Here is a 20,002-nt window from a genome sequence, read left to right on the forward strand (position 1 = left end):
TTGACCAAAGGTTACTCCTGTAGGCTTAAAGTGTTGAGAAGTTGGCAGAGATTTTAAGTTTTCTTCATTAACGTCGATATTATCTATAACTTCGTAAAAATTGTCTTGTTTTCTTATATATTTTGTCATTGTATCGATCAATTAAAGTCCACGTTCTTCGTCGCTTGCTATTGCAATTCTTCCTATTAATGGAATGAGACTTCTAAGTCTTTTTTTTTAGTATCAAGGCTCTCGTGTCATAACAAAGTCTGGCTCGTTTTTCAACTAAAAATAAATTTTCTATTATTCCTGTCTCACTAAATGGTGTTCTTTATGATAAAACGTAAAAAACATGATCTTTATCAAATATATTTAATGTCACCGTATTTAATGTAATGATATTTTGAGAAGTTAATCTAATAAGAGCAACTTTTGTACCCTTATTTATAATAACATTTGGTAGTAATGAAGATATTTTTACTGCATTGACTTCAGCTCCTGTATCTATGATAAATGTGTCCTCACTTTCATTTAATTGTGAGATTTTCAGCCTTACTGTCAGCGCAATGCCGATGTTCCTTGCGACCGACACTCGGGTGATTGCACTAATTGGTTCGTCAGTGGACGCTGATTCAGGTCTTTGCTCGCCGTTGCGTTGGGGTGACAAGCACTATTCTTGTTTAAAGGATATTTCAGTTTAGGAGAATTTGGTCTGAAATGTTGTGGATTATTAAAAGAATTTGACCTTGAACAAAAGTTAGTGTCGTTTCGTGATTCTCATGGTGTCTTAACGTTTTTGCAAGTGCAGGGGTGATTTCCCTTTGGAAAAGTAGAGGAACTGCCAAATACACACTGCAGTAAACGTGTGTGTATGGGGCAATTTAAGTAGGCTAATAATTAATTTTGGTGTTGTATTGGATGCGTGGGGCCGAAATTTCAATGATTTTTTCACGAGTCGTTCAAAGGTTGATTGGATTAAGTTTCATTTGATTTTTGTAAGAATTTTACATATTGATGAGTAGAATAGTTACTTTAATATTAAAGAGCTGGGTGTGATACTATTTTTCCATCTGAATTAAACGTACTAGGAAAAGTTCTTGTATCATTAAGAATGCAATAATAAGATATATTATCACGATTGTGCATGTTGGGTTCATCATGATCAATTTGTTATATATTGTTTTGATTGGGCTGAAAATATAAAAACTGTTATTGTCTATTTTGTTTGTGTACTGATGGATTTTGTCTTGCTGTTGGGTGTCACTGCTAAGCAAGATACATACGTGAATTCTGATAGTACATAGTAGCGTGAGTATTGGGGTATATCATTTTTCCAACTTCTTCGGCTTCTAAAGCTACCCGCAAAGCGCCAGTATAAGTTTTTGGTATGTTTGACATCATGTTGGCCTTGAATTCATTGGATAAGCCTCGTATAAATGCTTGACGACCAACCATTTCTAGATATAACTTGGAATCAGGCTGTTAGTTGCCAGGAACGTTGTTGCAAACGGCCTCTATTTTAGCTGCTCTAGCGCCTTGATTAATGAGATAGTAAATTCTCTCGTGAAAATCGCGAGCAGTTTCTCCCTGTTTTACTTGAAAATTATTAATGTCGGTAATGTATTGAGCGTAAGTCTTAGAAGGAGCAAAGTGTGCCTGTAAATAGGTTATAAAATTGTCTTGAGTATTTATTGTTTATCTATCTTGACAACTTCTAGCTCTACCCTTTAGCGTGGAAATGACTGTTCTTAAAAACATAGGCTTTACTTCATGTTAAATAAGAGACCTACCGTTTTCAATAACTTGCAAGCAATCTCTGAGTGGTGTATTTTTTCCACTATATATGGGTATATGTAGGGCAGCTTGATAAATGCGTAAAGCTGAATTATTTAGAGCCACGTTACGTGATAATTCAAGAACTCTAAGTGATTTTTCGGCTTCCCATGCCCTATGATATTGTTCAAGTAACTGTACCCTTGAAGCTTCATCAGCTACCTTGTTCATATCCTCAAGTGTACGATCCATTATAAGAAAATTTTGAAAATTAGGGAAAAAATTATGATAAAAAAAAAAATTTTAATGAAGAAATAATACAAAAAAAATTATTTTTTTTTTTTTTTAATCGGTTAAGGCATACTTTAAGTAAAACAAAAGGCTAAGTTCCCCACAAGGGATGCTAATTTGTTACGTTCGAACTTTTAAGTGAAGGGCGGAAATTATAGATTTGTTCTACAAACACATAAATTTAATTTTTATTTGTCAGGAACCAGCCGTCGGTCCAAAGGCCTTATTTGCTCTTATTAACAGTATGCTTTTCTTTTAAATCGTTGTCTCAGCGTTGTGGTGTTAGGTTTCAACGAATGGTATGTGTAGAGAGGTGTTGGTATATCGTACGCCAAGCTGACGTTGAACTACTGTTTCAATTTATGTGATGTTATACGGTCGTAGTGTATTTTATTCGTCTCTTTATCTTACGTCCTTGTAAGGTCTTTGTCATCCGTTATGTGTTAAATTTTTTCTTGGTATATAATTTATTCATCAAAGTAAAATTTATATTGCTATCAATTAAAATTTTAATTCTAAGAATACTTTATATAGTTTAGTAATTGAGGTATTTTAATTAAGAAAAGAAATGTAATCAACAACCAAGTTATGTCTTATCTGATGATTTAATAAGTCTGTGATGCTAAAAATAAATAATTTTACAAATCATATAAATTATTAAGGTTCAAATTCACGTTAACAATGTTTTAACAGGTTTTTATTTTTCTTAACCTGACTTACTTCTATGATCGTTTGTTAACCGCTGCTTGCGCGCACGCAGTCGCAAGATCTTACAAAGTTGACCGCAACAATGATCTTAATCCTACACGAGGGTACTCGTGGCAATGGAAATAATGAGGCTGCTGCTTTTAACGTCGGAACCCAAGTCGACGGTCCTTTTTTTCTTGTTTCTCCTTGATTCACTCTTTAAGCGAGTTTACAGTAGCCTGGTTTGCTCGAGCTTTTTTCACACAGCTTAGTCAGTGAACTAAGTCTTACATTTGCTTGAAATGCACGCCTTTAACACGTAGCTTAATTACTGCACTAAGTCTTACATTCGCTTGAAATGTACTTTTTTAACACGTACCTCAACCACTAAAAAAAGTCTTACATCTGCTTAAAAGACGCAACAGAACTCACTCTCCAACCTTTATAGTAACTTTGAAGCTCTTGATAAAAAAGAAAACGCAATTATTGGTATTTGCAAGGAGTTTTTATACTCTTGCATTTAAAGAGGACACGTCAAGTTGGGGATTTAAACGACTCATCAGAGCATCACCTAATTACTCTCAATTTACACAAGCATAAACGTGGTGCAACAACTATACCGCGGACAATGGTAAAAATCTCTGATCTCTCGGATTTTGTGTTTCGTACAGTTGATGTTGAATTTGTGCACGACCTTTGCTGAAGATTGTTCTCAGTAATAAATATTAAAACTGTTGGTTGTTTTCATTCTTGCGGACATTTAGTGCAAATTGATTTTGTAAGATGAGCAAGATTGCACGCGTAGTTCAAGTTTTGCGACGGCAGCTTTTTACAAAGGAAGTCAGTTATATGTCACGAGATTGCAGAAGCAGCTATACAGCTCAATGTTTAACAATCGCTGAGAATTCGCTTTTTATAAGTTCTTAACGGAGCTGTGTATTTTGAAATAACGAATATTAAGTATATGACATGAAATGTCACATGTCCATGCAGGACTGGCTAACAAAGATAATTGTTCTTGTACCAGTAAAGAGAGCAACAGCTAAGGAGACCGTGAAGGCAAGAACCGACAAATTTATAGCATATTTTGGACCTCCGGAACATCTACTGTCTGTCTAAGGGACCTATTTCATGAATAAAAGCATGGACGAATTTTCAAAATTATTTAAAATAGACAAAATGGGTAGTACGGCATTTTACCCTTAAACAAATGGGGCCATCGAACGAATGCATCATACACTGACCGAATATATAAAAGCCTACGTAGAAAAAGAAGATCAATGTGACGAGCACTTACCATTGTGCATGCACTCATGTAATACTATGGACCATGAGAGTACTCACCACCTGAGCTTGTTTCAGGCATAGAGCGAGAACACCTACTAGCTTTAGAACATCATCCAAAGGCCAGACGTCGAACAAATATTTTAATGAGCTGGTAATGGCACTGGCGGACATGAGAAACATCGCCGCAACGAATCAAGTGCAAGCAAAATACCTCTTCAAGTATTATTACGAACCCAAATTAAATACGAGATACTACCTCGAGGGAGAAATGGTTTATGTGTTAAAAGAATCATCGAAAGAAAAATTTGACGCCCAATATGAGGGTCCATACGAAATAACTGGCATTGATCAAGCTTCAAAGGAAGGACCAGGTAAGAATATTCCACGTGGATAAAATTAAAAAAGCTGTCTTAGTAAAAGCGCTGATAGAAAATGCAAATACAGAAATTGATACGGGAGTACAGAATGAAACCACAAGCTTGGTTTAAATTTTCGCGGCCCCCGGACACACCACGAAAATACAACGGAAAATAGGGAACAAGAGAAAAATGACTATAGATGTTAATACACAAAAACATGCTGGAACGTTGTCAGTGTATAATACGTTAACATAATTTAATCTGAAAAATAATAAGTAAAATAAAGTATCTTTTTTTTTTAATTGCCTAAGCAAACACAAGTGGGGCACGTGGCACTATTTCATATAATTACAAATATAATAATAATAAATAAAAAAAAAAAAAAAAAAAATGCCGTCGTCGATTTGGATTGTATAGCATCATCGTTACAAAGCCAAAAAAAAAAATTAATAATGAAAATTAGATAATAAGACTTAAATTCGTCAACCTTTGAGAAAAATAAACACCAGAAAGACGCAGAGGCAATAAAAAAGGCAAAACAATACTTTCAAGTCGTTGGTTTTACAATGATTTTCTTTTAATTTTTGCATGTGTAAATACAAACATTACTTTTATGATTGGGAAATTAAAAAAAAAATTTTTTTTTCTCCTTCTCTGTTTTTTTCCTTGGGTCACACATTGCGTACGCTCCCTCGTGAGTCCCCGTCTTTGTCACCCAGGGAGAAGATCAATGGCCAAGTTCCAGAACCCATCCACCAGTGAGGATGCATTTGAAGTAGGCAGTGCGGGCCCATCGCTGAAACAACAGTGACAGCTTGTGCAAGCTGCGCGAGGATGATGCGTAGTGATGGTAAACAGTACATTGTTCCCCCGCTCGACCTGCAAAAGAAAAAAGAAAAATTTATACAAACCACAAAATTTTCCTTACAAGTATTATAACAAATAAAAAAGGCCTTATGCGTAAAAGGGGCCACCCTTCCAGAGAAAGACTGTCTTGGTCGGAGGCTCATATTTTAACCACCACAACGACGAACGTACTGTGGCACGTACAACTGATGGCCACGACGCACAGTGTTGGATTTCGTCATTTTTCGTTTCAACATCAATAACTTCGGAGGCAAACGAGAAAACTCTATTTTTTTTCTTTTAATTGTAGGAAATTAAATAGAGAATAGTGAAAAAATATAGAAATTGTGTTGAAAAAATTTTCCTTTTTAGAAAAACTCGTAAAAACTTGAATTTTTTATCAATCGAGCAATAAGGTAATGCAATATCACAGAAAAATACAACATTTAATAATTATTACTGTCATCATCTAAATTTTCATTCATATTTCGTACTTTTAAAAGGGAAACAGTTTTCTTCGACAAGAATTATCAAAATAACCTTAAAATTTTCTCTTACATAACCAAACATTCAGTTGCGATATCGTAAAGTGGATTCTAACAATATGTTTCTTATTTTATTGAACTATTATAGTCAACATTTGTTACTCAAATGGCAAACATAGATAAGAAATAGAAAAATAAGCTTCTAACCTGCAAAATCACCATGATTAAGCTTCATTTTTAAATTATACGGTTAAAATCGTAAAAAATTGATTTGCCATGCGTTAGTTGCATAACAATCTTTCAGTAATAATAACACTTGTTAAATGTATAAAAACTGAAGTCAACATAGCCTTATTACACGAAAACAAAATTTTACACAACCTACAAACTTTCCGATATACCTTTTTGTTAATCTATCAATTCTTGACCAATTATATATAACATGTCTACAATAAAATATACACATAAATTAGTTGTCTAGGTCTTAATCTCTGCATTATATAATAATTATTGTCCAGAACTGGGGAACGAAAGTGTCTAGCCTCAACGTTTTTACGATTCCGTTTTATTATTTAGCCGTGTACTTGTTTTGAAGAATATTCTTTGCTTTTCGTTTATTGCGCGACGAGCTGTGTCAATAACTGTACCAGATAAATCTAAAAAATTGTTTGTGATTGTTAACATAACCTTAATATGGTTTTGAGACATATGCTCAATTACCTACAGCCTTTTGTTGAACTATTTAGATAATATAAACTTGAAAAGGCTACCAAAAGTATTAATTATCTATTATTTTATTTAAACCTATATTTTTTTTTTTTTTTTACGGATGTAGGAGCTTTTTAATTTAAAAGTTTTAAAAACTAGGTTAAATCTAGAGTTTACTTCAGATTATAGGGATGCATGAATATTATTCGAAGTAAAATTTTAAAACATAATCAATCTATACCCACTAACTTCTGTGATAGAGTTATAAGTATGCATATGTATCCCAGTAGGTATTGTTCTTTCGTAATAAAAAGAGACATGAATCATAATCTACTGATAGTAATAAAATAAAAACACTCAATGTCTAATAAGTTACTTCGTCAGTATCGAACAAAATTATAGAAATTCGTATTTAATATAATCAGTGTACAGAAAATTTATTTTAACGATACAATGACTAAGAAAAACATAGAGTAATATTTATGCATCCTTATAATCTAATGTAAACTCTAGAATTTACCCAGTTTTTACAAGTTGTAGGTTGAAAAGCTCCTACATCCGGAAAGTGAGAACAAACATAGGTTTAAATAAAATAATAGATAATTAATACTTTCGGTAGCCTTTTTAAGTTTAAATTATCTAAATAGTTCAACAAAAGGCTGTAGGTAATTGAGCATATGTCTCAAAACCATATTAAGGTTATGTTAACAATCACAAACAATTTTTTAGATTAATCTGGTACAGTTATTGACACAGCTCGTCGCGCAATAAACGAAAAGCGAAGAATATTCTTCAAAACAAGTATATGGCTAAATAATAAGACGGAATCGTAAAAACGTTGAGGCTAGACACTCTCGTTCCCCAGTTGTGTACAATAATTATTATATAATGCAGAGATTAAAACCTAGACAACTAATTTATGTGTATATTTTATTGTAGACATGTTATATATAATTGGTCAAAAAGTAATAGATTAACAAAAAGGTATATCAGAAAGTTTGTAGGTTGTGTAAAATTTTGTTTTCGTGTAATAAGACTATGTTCACTTTAGTTTTTATTCATTTAACAAGTGTTATTATCACTGAAAGATTGTCATGCAACTAACGCATGGCTAATCAATTTTTTCCGATTTTAACCATATAGTTTAAAAATGAAGCTTAATAATGGTGATTTTGCAGGTTAGAAGCTTATTTTTCTATTTCTTGACTATGTTTGCCATTTTGGTAATAAATGTTGACTATAATAGTTCAATAAAATAAGGAACATATTGTTAAAATCCAGTTTACGATATCGCAACTAAAAATTTGGTTATGTAACAGAAAATTTTAAGGTTATGTTGATAATTCTTGTCGAAGAAAACTGTTTCCCTTTTAAAAGTACCAAATATAAATAAAAACTTAGATAATGACAGTAACAATTGTTAAATATTGTATTTTTCTGTGATATTGCATTACCTCATTGCTCGATTGATAAAAAATTCAAGTTTTTACGAGTTTTTCTAAAAAGGAAAATTTTTTCAACACAATTTTTATATTTTTTTACTATTCTCTATTTAATTTTCTACAATTGAAAAAAAAATTCAGTTATCTTGTTTTCTTCGGAAGTTATTGATTTTGAAATGAAAAATGACGAAATCCAACACTGTGCGACGCACGAGGCCCCTGGTTCCGAGACGTTGCAGTGGGCTTGCAGCACAAAACCCGATGAAGGAAAGGGAGCAGTCTAGTGGCAGTCCTCAAACAGAACAGTGAATGACCACCCAGAAGGGCAGTATACATCGCAGCAAGCGACATCTCCCTGGTACTTATATCTTTGCACAGACAGAGGCACAGCGCCTGTGGGCCAGTCCGGCTCGCAAAGAGGAAGGGAAAAAGATAAGAACCCGTGAGGGCTTACGATCAATCTCGTTCCCAGCTAGGAAAAAAAAAGAAGAATTTTTTAACTCGAAGACTCAAAAGCAATGTAAAACGTTCAGAAAATAACGTAATACGTACCGCACTGTGCGACTGACAAGTGATAGAGGCCAAACTGTAGGTCCCTCAAGCACGACAACTTGAGACCCACAACTCTTCCACCACAGAGCTTTTGAGGATGGAGCATTCGATACCGTTGACCACCATGAACCCAGCAACACGAGTTGTGTTATACGGTAGATTTGCAAAATGACGCAGCTGGTGCACAAAATCAATCGGATTCACGGAAGAAAAAGCCATTTTTGCGGGGTAGCACAAATAATAATAATGTAATTAGGAAAGAAGAGGAAATAACGCCAAAACCAACACGTATTGAGGACACAAGGGAAAAGTCAAGAGTCACTGAAAACCGAGTAGAGAAGTTAACACTACAAAGTCAAAGTAAGTACTGAAGAAATAAAAGCCAAATTATCTAACAATCCATACTGCCCACTACTCTCAAAAAAATAGAAAAGGGGAAAATGAGCATGGAAATAATAAAACGAAAGAAGTTACAGGAAAGGCATTAGTGACAATTACCGATCCGCAGTACCACATGAGTTTTCCTATTGTAAATGACTTACAGTGCCAAACGTCCGATAGACAGACAGAATACGATAATTTTGTCGCATAGCTGTAGGTTGTTATATAGGTACACACACACACACACACAAACAAACAAACATATATGTCTTCCTATATTATCTTACTAATATATAAAGCAAAGTCGCTAAAACCGTTGTAATCGCTAACCGCAAAAACTACTGAACCGATTTTGCTGAAATTTTGCAAACCGATTCTTGACACTTCCTAGATGGTTTTAGTATGGTTTTTATCTTGAAAAATTTAATAACAATAGCAATAAATAAGCTTAAAGTTTTGCAAAAATACGCCAGTTTTTCACTTTAGTTTGGAAGGATCCACTAGGTGGCGTCAACATAAAATCGAAGCTACCTGCAACAAAATTGAATAAGTATGGTTATAATACGCCGGAGCGTCGCAGAATTTTCTGCATTCGTCTACCAGCAGTTCATTGGGCTATATCGAGAAAGTAGATGATCGTCGTGCAGCTGGGTACCCCGCCTACCGACAATGCTCTTCTCCAATAGGCAAGTGATCTAGGTCTTCTATCACCTTGAACCTCCTGAATTGACGAGTGCAACCAATAAAAATTGATTCCAGCCGATGACGTCTTCGGTGGAGCACCAGGAGACGTGTCTAGTCTGAGCATATCCTGCTCCAACCCTTCAGAGTGATATGGCTGTACCACAATCTGGCCTGGTGCCGTCAGAGAATTTTATACTCCAAATGTAAGCCAGGGTAAAGAGCCCTGAGGGGCACGCGCAGCCATAACGGCTTCCTTCTCAGTGGTCGTGTCACTCGTGTCCCCAACGGCATCCCCACATTTCCCCGTCTAACGATGAGCGGTTGGTGATCCGGGAAACAACCCAAAGACGAGATATTTTTTGATCAGTGGCATACCTCCCTCATGTACGGTCTCCGTCCACATCAGAGACTCCGAGGGTAAGAGTCAAGCTACCCGCAGCTGGCTCTCCATTATCAATAATAATAATAAGGAATGACTAGAAATTTTACCACTGGCCCTTTTTAGGGCCAATGTAAGCATTTACGTTCTTTACTTAACCATTAATCTCATTGGTCCTTTTAAGGGCCACCTAAGTTTAGATTACCTTGACAGCAAACACATTGTTACTTCGATTTCTGGAGACGATTCGTCAATTATAAAAGACTATGTAAAGCCGGCCACTATTAAACCAAGTCAGTCATTAACTGGCAGACGTCACGAGTAGAGTTGTTCAACGCAAGGCGGGGAGCCCCAATGACCGACGACCCTATATTACCCTCTCAACTCTAAGCATTTAACCAGGAATCACTGATCCTTTCCAAGGTCTGCGCTGGGCGAACCTTACAGCTATATAGGGAAAAAAATTTGAGCCAACGGGAGTCTCCAACGGGCAAGCATCACGAACCAATCTCTACTAATCTCTCCACCTTAGATCATCAAAGCAACTGAGTCTGCAAAAAAAAAGTGCTTTCGACACCATTATCTTCGACGTTATATCAGGAGACGTTAGGAAAGAGCACTACAACTAGCCCCAAAGCTTCGGACTTTGTAATTTTTTTCCCGATCAGTCTGGGTCTTCAAAAGAAAGCCAGAGAAAATCACCCTGAGGTATCCAGGCAGTCACAATTGCTGTAAACTTTAGTCAAGAAAGAGTTTACTGAAGAAGCTCGCCAGTCTTTTTTAGGGCAAACGGACGTCGAACTACCTTGCCAACAAATATATTAGAACTTAACTACGTTGGCAGAAAGTAGCCTTTAGGGGTCACAAAAGTCATGAGCATGCCAATAGTCGCAAAAGGATATATTAGAAAAAAACTTCAAATATATCTAATGAATACAATTTGAGGCGTCAAGAAACTGACGCAGAAAATTTATCAAGATTGGAACAGCTAAAATCGCTAAGTAAAGAATTCATTACGTGAGAGATCGGCTTTTCATTTTACCCTCACAGTAATCTCTTTAATTTTTAATGATTTAAATTTAAATTTTTAAATAAGTAGAAAATATATTTGTATTTTTTTGGCAATAAAAATGTAGAGATTGAGCTCCAGGACTTTGTTGTTCTGGTAATAAAGTTGTGAAATAAGAGAAAAAAATTTTTTTTAATACATATTTTTTGGGAGTTTAAGATCTTAACAGCTTTAAAAAATAGCTCTTTTCGTAAATTATACGGGAAAAACTGCAAATCAACCGCTTTTTATGGCCAACGATTATTTTATGGCATAAGGAACGCACGGTACTTTTCAGCAGAATTATAATTTCTCAATTTTTACAGCTTATTATTATATAAATATACTGTATGGATTGCGAACAACTATGCTTTTAATAAGAAGATTTTAGTTTTGAGAAGTGTCAGGAATAAATGTAAAATTTCTAACTGAAAACGTTTCACATTACATGTAAACACACTACGGTGCTTCATTCAGTAAGTCTCCAGCGAAGCCGAGATGGGGGCTGCTAGTACAGTCATGAGAGTAAGAGCGAGGTTTTGCTCCCCCCCCCGCTCCCCCATGCTCGCCCAGCTTCTCCTCAGCTCCCCCCCCCAAATAAGGTAGTTATTCTTTTATTTTCTCACATTTTTCGAGTAATCCTACTTTTTTGCTAGCTCCCCCACACTCCCCCAACCACCCCCCGCTCCCCTCATGACTCCACCAAGCTCCCCCCCAGCTTCCCCATATATAATGTAAATGTGTTCGTGAAGCCTTATATATTAACTGTTATTTCGTGCGATGATAGACACTCTTGATTTGAAAATTTTGAGTAACATTTGTCACACTGATAAAATTTTGCATCCATGATGGTGTATCTAAAAACAAATTACAAAAAACAGATTGTTTATGATGACATAAATCTGGGTACTAGAAGGTACTGAAATTTGCTTTTTTGATGAAAGATAAAATTTGCAAAAAAGTATAAAAATAGTAATGAACTATAGAATAGTTTTTTTGTTACTCTAAGATTTTATTCCAAACAATAATTTGAATTTCAAATTTGTTTTCTGATTCAATTAGAATAAAAATTTCTTTTGGGTTTCTACATCTAGACAATGCAACATAAAATTGCTCATGAAAAAATAATGGTTTTCTAAGGTATACTCCTAAGGCATCAAAACTTTGACCTTGAGATTTATTGATAGTCATAGAAAAAGCTACGGTAAATGGAAATTGTTTTCTGTACAATATAAATGGTAGCGAAGAAAAATTGTTTGTTTGTAGCGTTATTCTTAAAATAAAGACTTTATTTCTTTTTTTTTTACCTGTGATTATTTCAGCTTCGATGCTGTATTTAAATAATTTTGTAATTTCTAATCTTGTACCATTGCAAAGTCCTTCAGATATGTTTAAGATTCGTATTAGCACAACAGTAGCGTTAACTTTCAAATTCAATTCATGTAGAGGAAGACCTTCTTTAATACTATTTAAATATTATGTAGGGAAATTGATGTAAATATTATCATCTGATTTATCTACTTCTTTGTGAGATGCCTTATCAATACTACAGTACGATACTGATGTTCCTACCATAATATTTAAAATTTTTTTGTTCACAGATGAGTGTATTCATTGTAAGATGTTAATGCGGCTTTACTTATAAAAGAATCATTATTATTAAAAATTTCAGAACATACATCATTTGTTTCCCATGTCCGAGGAATTATAAAAGTTTTTATTTTGCCTTCTACTATATCAAGTAGCAATGAAGAAAGTTTTTTATCAATTAAACGTATATTATTTTTTTAATAAAAAATGTTAAATAAAGGCCAAAGATTAAAAAATTTTATGGTTTCTTGAACAATAGTAATTTTGCCTTCGTTTTTTACTACTAGGAGAATTTGACGAAAGTCGTCACCTTAAATTATTATTTTATTTCCAAAAGGCTTAAAACTACTAGATAAATCTTTAAAAGTCCTTTCAACAATTTCTAACGCTTTTTTCGGTATCATGGAAGCTTCATCTCAAATAATTACTTCTACATTACGTAATTTTTGTTTATCTAGCTCAAACTGGAAAAATGCACTTTCTATAGTGCTTAAGTCTGAAGGAAGTCTGAAAGTTCTGTGAGTGGTCATTCCCTTTGGGAGCAGAATAGAAGCAATATCTGTCAAAGCCATTGTGAGAGTTTTTTTTTTAATTGATATGAAATAATGAATTAATTTTTTTTATAGAAAAGTTTTTCCAGATCCACCAGGACCATCAATAAAAAAAGTTTGTTTTTTAAATTTTATTATTTCTTGAAAAATTTGACGTTGATCATAACTGAGTTGTGAAAACATTTTATGAAACTAATGTTTACAAAATATTCTTTCATCATTGTCAGTATCGAAATTTTTTTTATCGTTTCTGTTGGTTCTGGTAAACTGAAATATTTCCAAGACATATTTTCAGAATTAAAAATTTCGTTTGAATGTAAAAGTGTTTCATTTTTGGTGATCTTTACAATCTTCAATAAAAAACTTTTTGTATTTGTTCTAAATAATATTACCAAAAAAATTTTCAGACATAATAAACTATGCGAAAAATTTTCGTAGTTGAAAAGGCAGCATAACGTTACATGCTTCTTTAAAAATTACATTAATTTAAAAATATTGTCTCACTGATCCCACAGAAATAGCTGTTATTAGTTAGGGAAAATAAAAATTGATTGTTAAAAATTCATGTAATTAATTATGATCAACATACATTTATTACATATATAAATTTTAAGTAACAATTAATACAATTCGGGTTTTTTTCCATACTTCGTAAATCTAATTTGCAATTACGGGGGTTTTTACGCAGAGCACGCAGGGGGCATATACAGTTATAAGAGCTTTAAAATATCTTTTGACACATCCAGGATAGACAGCTCATTTAAAAAAAGGGGCCACTAGAAGAAATATTAAAGCTCACCAACAAAAAGTCAAGGGCACATCTCTCTGTCTATATAAACAATTATTTTCATTATTATTCAAGGCTTTAAAAAATAATAATACAAACTTTATTAAAAATAAATTACACTTATAACACAATAAAAGGGAGTGTTGGTGCACGGAGCCCCACTAGTATATATATTAGTTTTAATAAAAATATTAGTATATTGAATCAAAGTAGATCATTTTGTCAAATGGTGAATTAGGCAATGTTTTCTTTATCAGGTTATAAAAATAGTTGTTGTCGTTGCAACAGAACCTACTCCCTGAAATTTCGGCAAAATGAATTACGAGTTAAAAATAAAGAGACATACCAATGTGTTCATTTTAAAAAAAATCAGGGAATGCCAGAAACTTATCCAAACACTTATATATTTAATGTAAAATAATAAAGATTAAAAGTCATTAACGTACGAATAAGATTATAAGAAAATAATTTAAAAAATATATATGTGCTATTGATCAATATTTATTACCATGGTTTTCTTTATTTTCAGAAGATTGCGTAGCAGAAGTATAAATATTAAGCGGCTTAGCCATATTAGATTAAGAGTTAAATTAATATCTCTGTATATATATACTAGTGGGGCTCCGCACACCAACCCCTCCTTTTATTGTGTTATGAGTGTAATTTTTTTAAAATAAGGTTTGTATTAATATTTTTTAAAGCCTTAAAAAATGATGAGATTAATTGTTAGTATGAAAATAATATGTTAAAGTATATTTTACAGAATTCGGAAGACTTTGGCATTTTTTGAAAATACTTAGGAATAAATTTTTTAAGCTGGGGAATGATTACTGGTCTGCTTTTAAGGAAATATGAAGAACAAGCTCCTAATTTCGAGTGAAAGTGGTAAGGTTTATATAGACAGAGAGATGTGCCGTTGACATTTTGTTGGTGAGCCTTATTATTTCTTCTAGTGGCTCTCTCTTTCAAATGAGCTGTCTATCCTGTATGTGTCAATAGATTTTTCTAAGCTCTTATAACTGTATATGCACCCTGCGCGCTCTGTTTAGCAACCTCCATAATTGCAAATTAGATTTACGAAGTATGGAAAAAAATCCGAATTATATTAATTGTTACTTAAAATTTATATATGCAATAAACGTATATTGATTATAATTAATAACAAGAATTTTTAACAATCACTTTTTATTTTCCCTGACTTATGCCTAATTTTTATATACTTAAAATGACAACGTATTGAAAGATTTCAAAAATCGTCAAAAATTACAAAATTACGATATTTTTAGAATCACAAATTGATTTTGTTTTAACAGTATCGTTAGTTGATTGTTTTTTTTTTTTTTCTTATTTTTTATAACCAAAATTTTGGCCCATTGGTAAATTTTGACAACCAAAATTTTGGCAGATTGGTATTTTTTTCTTCGTTTTACATGGTAAATTCGCTTTAAAAAGTTACAAAATGTCTAAACGAAAATTCGACCACGAATTAGACTCTCAAATTGCAACGAAAAAAAAAATTCTTACTTTTACATCTACAGAAAACTTAAAGTCTAAATTTAAAGTTGGAGATAGATCTGTGTAAGAAAACTTAAAAATTACAACTACTACTACTTTCTACTATTATTACCATTATTACTACTATTAATACTATCACTACTACTATCCTTCTTTTATCATTAATATTTTTTTTTAAATGCTATTTTTTTTACTACTTCTGTTATTAGTTTATACAATATATTTATATTTTTATCCAAACTCAAAAACATCGAAAAAACAATTTAGAAAGTAAATAATATTTATTTTGTAATAATATTACATTTTATCACAGTTTTTTGTTTGCATTGCATTTATGTATATGACGATTATAATTGCTCTTGTTTGAAAAACTCTTATTACATGTGAAACATACGTACAGTTTTAAATTATCATGAGAGTAGGAATGATTTTTTAAATAATCTTTCCTTTTAAATGATTTTTGACAAATATTACATACAAATTTAAATATATCGAAATAAGTTAATGTATGATTGTCTAAATGACTATTTCTAGTTAAGACTTTGTCACATATTTCACATATATTGTGCCTCTCCTCTGTATGCACCTTCAAATGAGATTTAAGTTAAGAGTTTGTAACGAATCCTTGCTGACAAAAAGTGCGAATATATTCTTTCTCATTTTTATGGATCTTCATGTGTACATTCAAGTAACTTCTTCTATTAAATCTTTGGGTACAAAGTTCACACTTAAAATTTTTCACTTTATTGTGAACAAAATAATGTTTGATTAAAAGACTTCTTTTTAAAAAAGTCTTAACACATGATGCACATTCGTAAACTTTGACTAATTTATCACGTTTTTGATCCATCTTCTTCGATTGAACTGTAAAAAATATATAATATTATGTATTTAGTAATAGGTTAATTTTCATAATTATCATCATCATAATCAGCATCATCATTATCATCATCATCATTATCTTTATCACTATCGTATTAGCATCAACCTTATATATAAATTACTTATTTAATGGAACAAAAAATTTTACTTACAACAGTCTTGTATATTCAAAGCTTTTAGTAACCCCGCCAAATTACGGTGATTTGAACTTGTTTCCACTCGCGCTGTTACTATTTTAATTCTAATATTATTTAAGGATATCAGTTTAACACATTCACTTATAATAACAAATAAACTATTTTAAAGATTTTATTTAACACATGGGACGTTTACGTTTTGTGAGCTTGTATATAACCAAAGAAACTTATACGCTATAGCTCATCAAAAAAGTGAGCGATGATCAGGGGGTCAATCACCTGTGCAAAGAACATGCGCTGTGACAATGAAAAATTTTTTTTTGGCTAGTCTCAAGTTTGTGTGTAATATATGATGTTTATATATAATGGTTGGTGTAATATATATAATGGTTATATATAATGTTTATTCAACATTTCATGTCATGTTAACATTTTCAAATTATTGATAAACGTCTTTTCTTGCAAGATTCTTAATTACTATTGTTACAAATTTGATAAAACCTCTTTTTTAATAGTTTTTATTTCACGTAATTTAGCAACAATTAATAGTTATATAATAAATACTTCTTCAACAGACATTGAGCAACAACAAATAGAGGGTAAAACAATATGTATTTTATATAGTACAACAATGATAGTATAATTTTAGGAGATCAAAAAAAAATCTTATTCATCAGGTTATTTACAGTATGAGGAGAAATTTTTAGAGTGTTTGATAAGTCTCGAGACAAAAGATGACGAAGTAGATTTAATCACAAAAAATTTACGTTCACTTGATTTAAAATCTAAAACTATTTTGAAAAAAAACTAAATTAAAAACAAAAGATTCCATTTAATAGTTAATTAAAATTATTGTAAACCAGAATCCAAATTTCAAGTGCAAGGCAAGTTTATTTAATTAATTCATCCAAATATTTAGTTACTACTACTACTACTACTCCTACTACTACTACTACTACTACTACTACTACTTCTACTACTACTACTACTACTTCTGCTACTACTACTACGACTGATTCATTTACAACTTTTTATGTATTTACAGCGTTTTAGAGCATTTTATGTATTTACAGCATCTTTTTATAGAAGAAATCTTTGAGGCTCAACCATTTGTCAATAGAGAAAAGAAGAATGATTTTAGAATTGAAAAAATAATTTTAAATAATAATGAAGGATGCAGAATTGGGTGCGACATGTATAATGAAAATATTAAAGTATTTACAAAAACGATAATATTAAATGAAGTATGTATGATTATCTCTAGTTGTGAAACGATTTTTATTTTAATTAAAAATAACTATAAAATGTTTCATTATTTTCCCACAGAAAGTTCTTATTCGCGATGCAACAGTTGTTTAGGCCAAAAAATACACTAAGGGTAATATGCCTTTCGAAATTAATTTACAGGCATATTCAAAAATTACGAGCCTCAGAGAATTTGATTTGAAAAAAACAAAAATTTCCAAAATTGATTTCGACGAAATTCCAAATAAAAGAGGACCTTTCAGTAAAATGTTATTAAAAGTTATTATTGCTAAAATATTATTTTTTACTTAATTTATGTACAAAGAAAAAACTTTTTTTCAGAAATTATTGGATATGTACACAGCGAATTTATTATACGCAACTTGACTAACACCAATGAATATTTTGGATCGATAACTGATACAAAACACAAATTAGAAGTATCATTATCAATAACAATTGATGAAAATGTCAATTTCGGATTGGATGGAAAGTAGAAATCATAGGCAATTTACAAGAAAATGTTAAGAAAATCTACATATTTTTATAATTATATGTAGGTACATATTTCATGTACAAAATGTTAAGATAAAATCAAAATGATGCCTACGATTTTCAGAAAATAGTTATTTATTGAAAGAACGAGGTGTTAATCAAATCAAAGTTTTTGACAAGACTCGTTTAAATATCGAAGAAATTTTGTGTGGCTCTGAAATTTTTCTATTACATGTAAAAAACTTTTATTAAGTTAGCTATAATTTTTTTTCTATACTAATTTTTTTTTTTTAATTTTCAGGAACAAAATTATGACAATAATATTTTATACGGAAATGCGCTACAATTCTGTACCTATATAAGTTGAATATCGATCTGAGATCGATTTACTGATTTAACATGAATGGTTCTTTGTAACTAAAAAAAATAAAAATAAAAAAAAAAACTATACTAATAAATGAATATGATTATTGACAATTTCTCTGAAAGAGATCGCAAGCACTGTTGTATCACAATTGCTTTCCAAGGCTACTATCTGCGTGTGCATAGCTATAACCGGTATATCGTAAAAAAATCGTTTGATGGCGATTGGCGTGGTACACGCAAGCAAGAGCAGGTCCACAACGTTGGCAAACATCAGCCTAAAACAAATTAAAATTTTATTTGTGCCGACAATTATTGTAGTTTAACACTTTACAAATGAAAAAGTTCTGAGTTTTTCTATCTTTAAAAAGTAAATAAATCATACATGTCAGTTGGTACTGGTTTTTTAGATTACCTCATGACCAGGGGAATCAATTTCCTGTGTAAATAACATACAACTCTCGATCTTGTTACGTAGGATTCTCGGTGCAGGAATAAATAGAAGCGTGACTTGTTGTTACTTATGCTTTATTAGAATTACTTATCATTGAGGGAAGTTGTGCATAGATTCGTTTCACGGACTTCGTCCTTACCCTCTCGCGCCTCTAGCTGATCTCCCTGTCCCTTCTCTCTACCTTTCCTATCACCTCTCTACTCTCTTCCCCTACCTTTCAGGCCCAAGCCAGCAAAGGCGCACGCACGCATAATAGCTATATGCTATCGTACGTAACAGGTCCGAGGCCGCGACGCCGACGTCCTCGGCGGCGATTTTCTTTTCGATGTGTATGTCTGTGTTATGTTGTTTGTGTTGTATAGCATTTTCCGGTTAGAGGAAAGAGGGTGGTTTGAAGCGCTCTATCCCTATTTCCTCTATTGGTTTAATTCGCTGTATTTTATGTGTATACATTTTTTTGTTTATTGTTTGCACGCTTCCCTTGTACAAAAAATTTATTCTAGAATTCGCTTAGTTACTTATATTATATAATCGCTTAATTACAGTTTTCTTGCTGATTATTTATGTATATATGTACCATACAGGGTTATTGAACAGTTTATTCTCGCATTAGATAAAAATTAATATAATTGTCAGTTTCATATTTTTTTTTTTTTTTTTTTTTTTTTTTTTTTTTTTTTTTTTTTTTTTTTTTTTTTTTTTTTTTTGTGTCAAGGATGTCGAGGGTCAAGGTCTTACTGCGTTTATTTATTTTATTATTAATACATTATTTTTCTTCGTTTTGGTTTCTCGGACAATTATTGCCCTTGCATCAGTATGCCACTTAGGTTTGTCTTGATACCTTCCTGTAAAGTTATTGCTGGTTTCAATGCCAAACTATTGTCCAGTGACGTTTCGTTGGCTCTCTGACTGGTGTTCTTTTGCTTGTTATCTGAAATCATTCTATAACAAGTAAATAGCGGGGCCCCCCGTGGAAATGGCACTTAAATTCGACTATTGCTATAAGAAAGAGAAGGCACGCCGAGTCAATATGCTGAATCTTTGCATCTAACGTAACAGGATAAAAACGATTTGTTTATTAT

General features: G+C 32.2%; 1 protein-coding gene and 1 long non-coding RNA gene across 2 annotated transcripts in view; both read right to left on the bottom strand.

Annotated features, from left to right (window-relative positions):
* Positions 1 to 20,002, bottom strand: part of LOC149373255 (uncharacterized) — an 830,764-nt gene that overhangs the window by 409,051 nt on the left and 401,711 nt on the right. The window lies entirely within an intron of this gene.
* Positions 5,036 to 20,002, bottom strand: part of LOC149373256 (uncharacterized) — a 35,362-nt gene continuing 20,395 nt past the window's right edge. The window contains exon 2 of the long non-coding RNA XR_016293421.1: positions 5,036 to 5,255. This is a non-coding gene — a long non-coding RNA (uncharacterized LOC149373256). The remainder of the gene's footprint in view (positions 5,256 to 20,002) is intronic.

The sequence above is a fragment of the Copidosoma floridanum genome, unplaced genomic scaffold (genome assembly GCF_036245765.1).
Source record: "Copidosoma floridanum isolate Cflo_tuat_1 unplaced genomic scaffold, Cflo_Japanese_pri ptg000034l, whole genome shotgun sequence".
NCBI lineage: Eukaryota > Metazoa > Arthropoda > Insecta > Hymenoptera > Encyrtidae > Copidosoma > Copidosoma floridanum.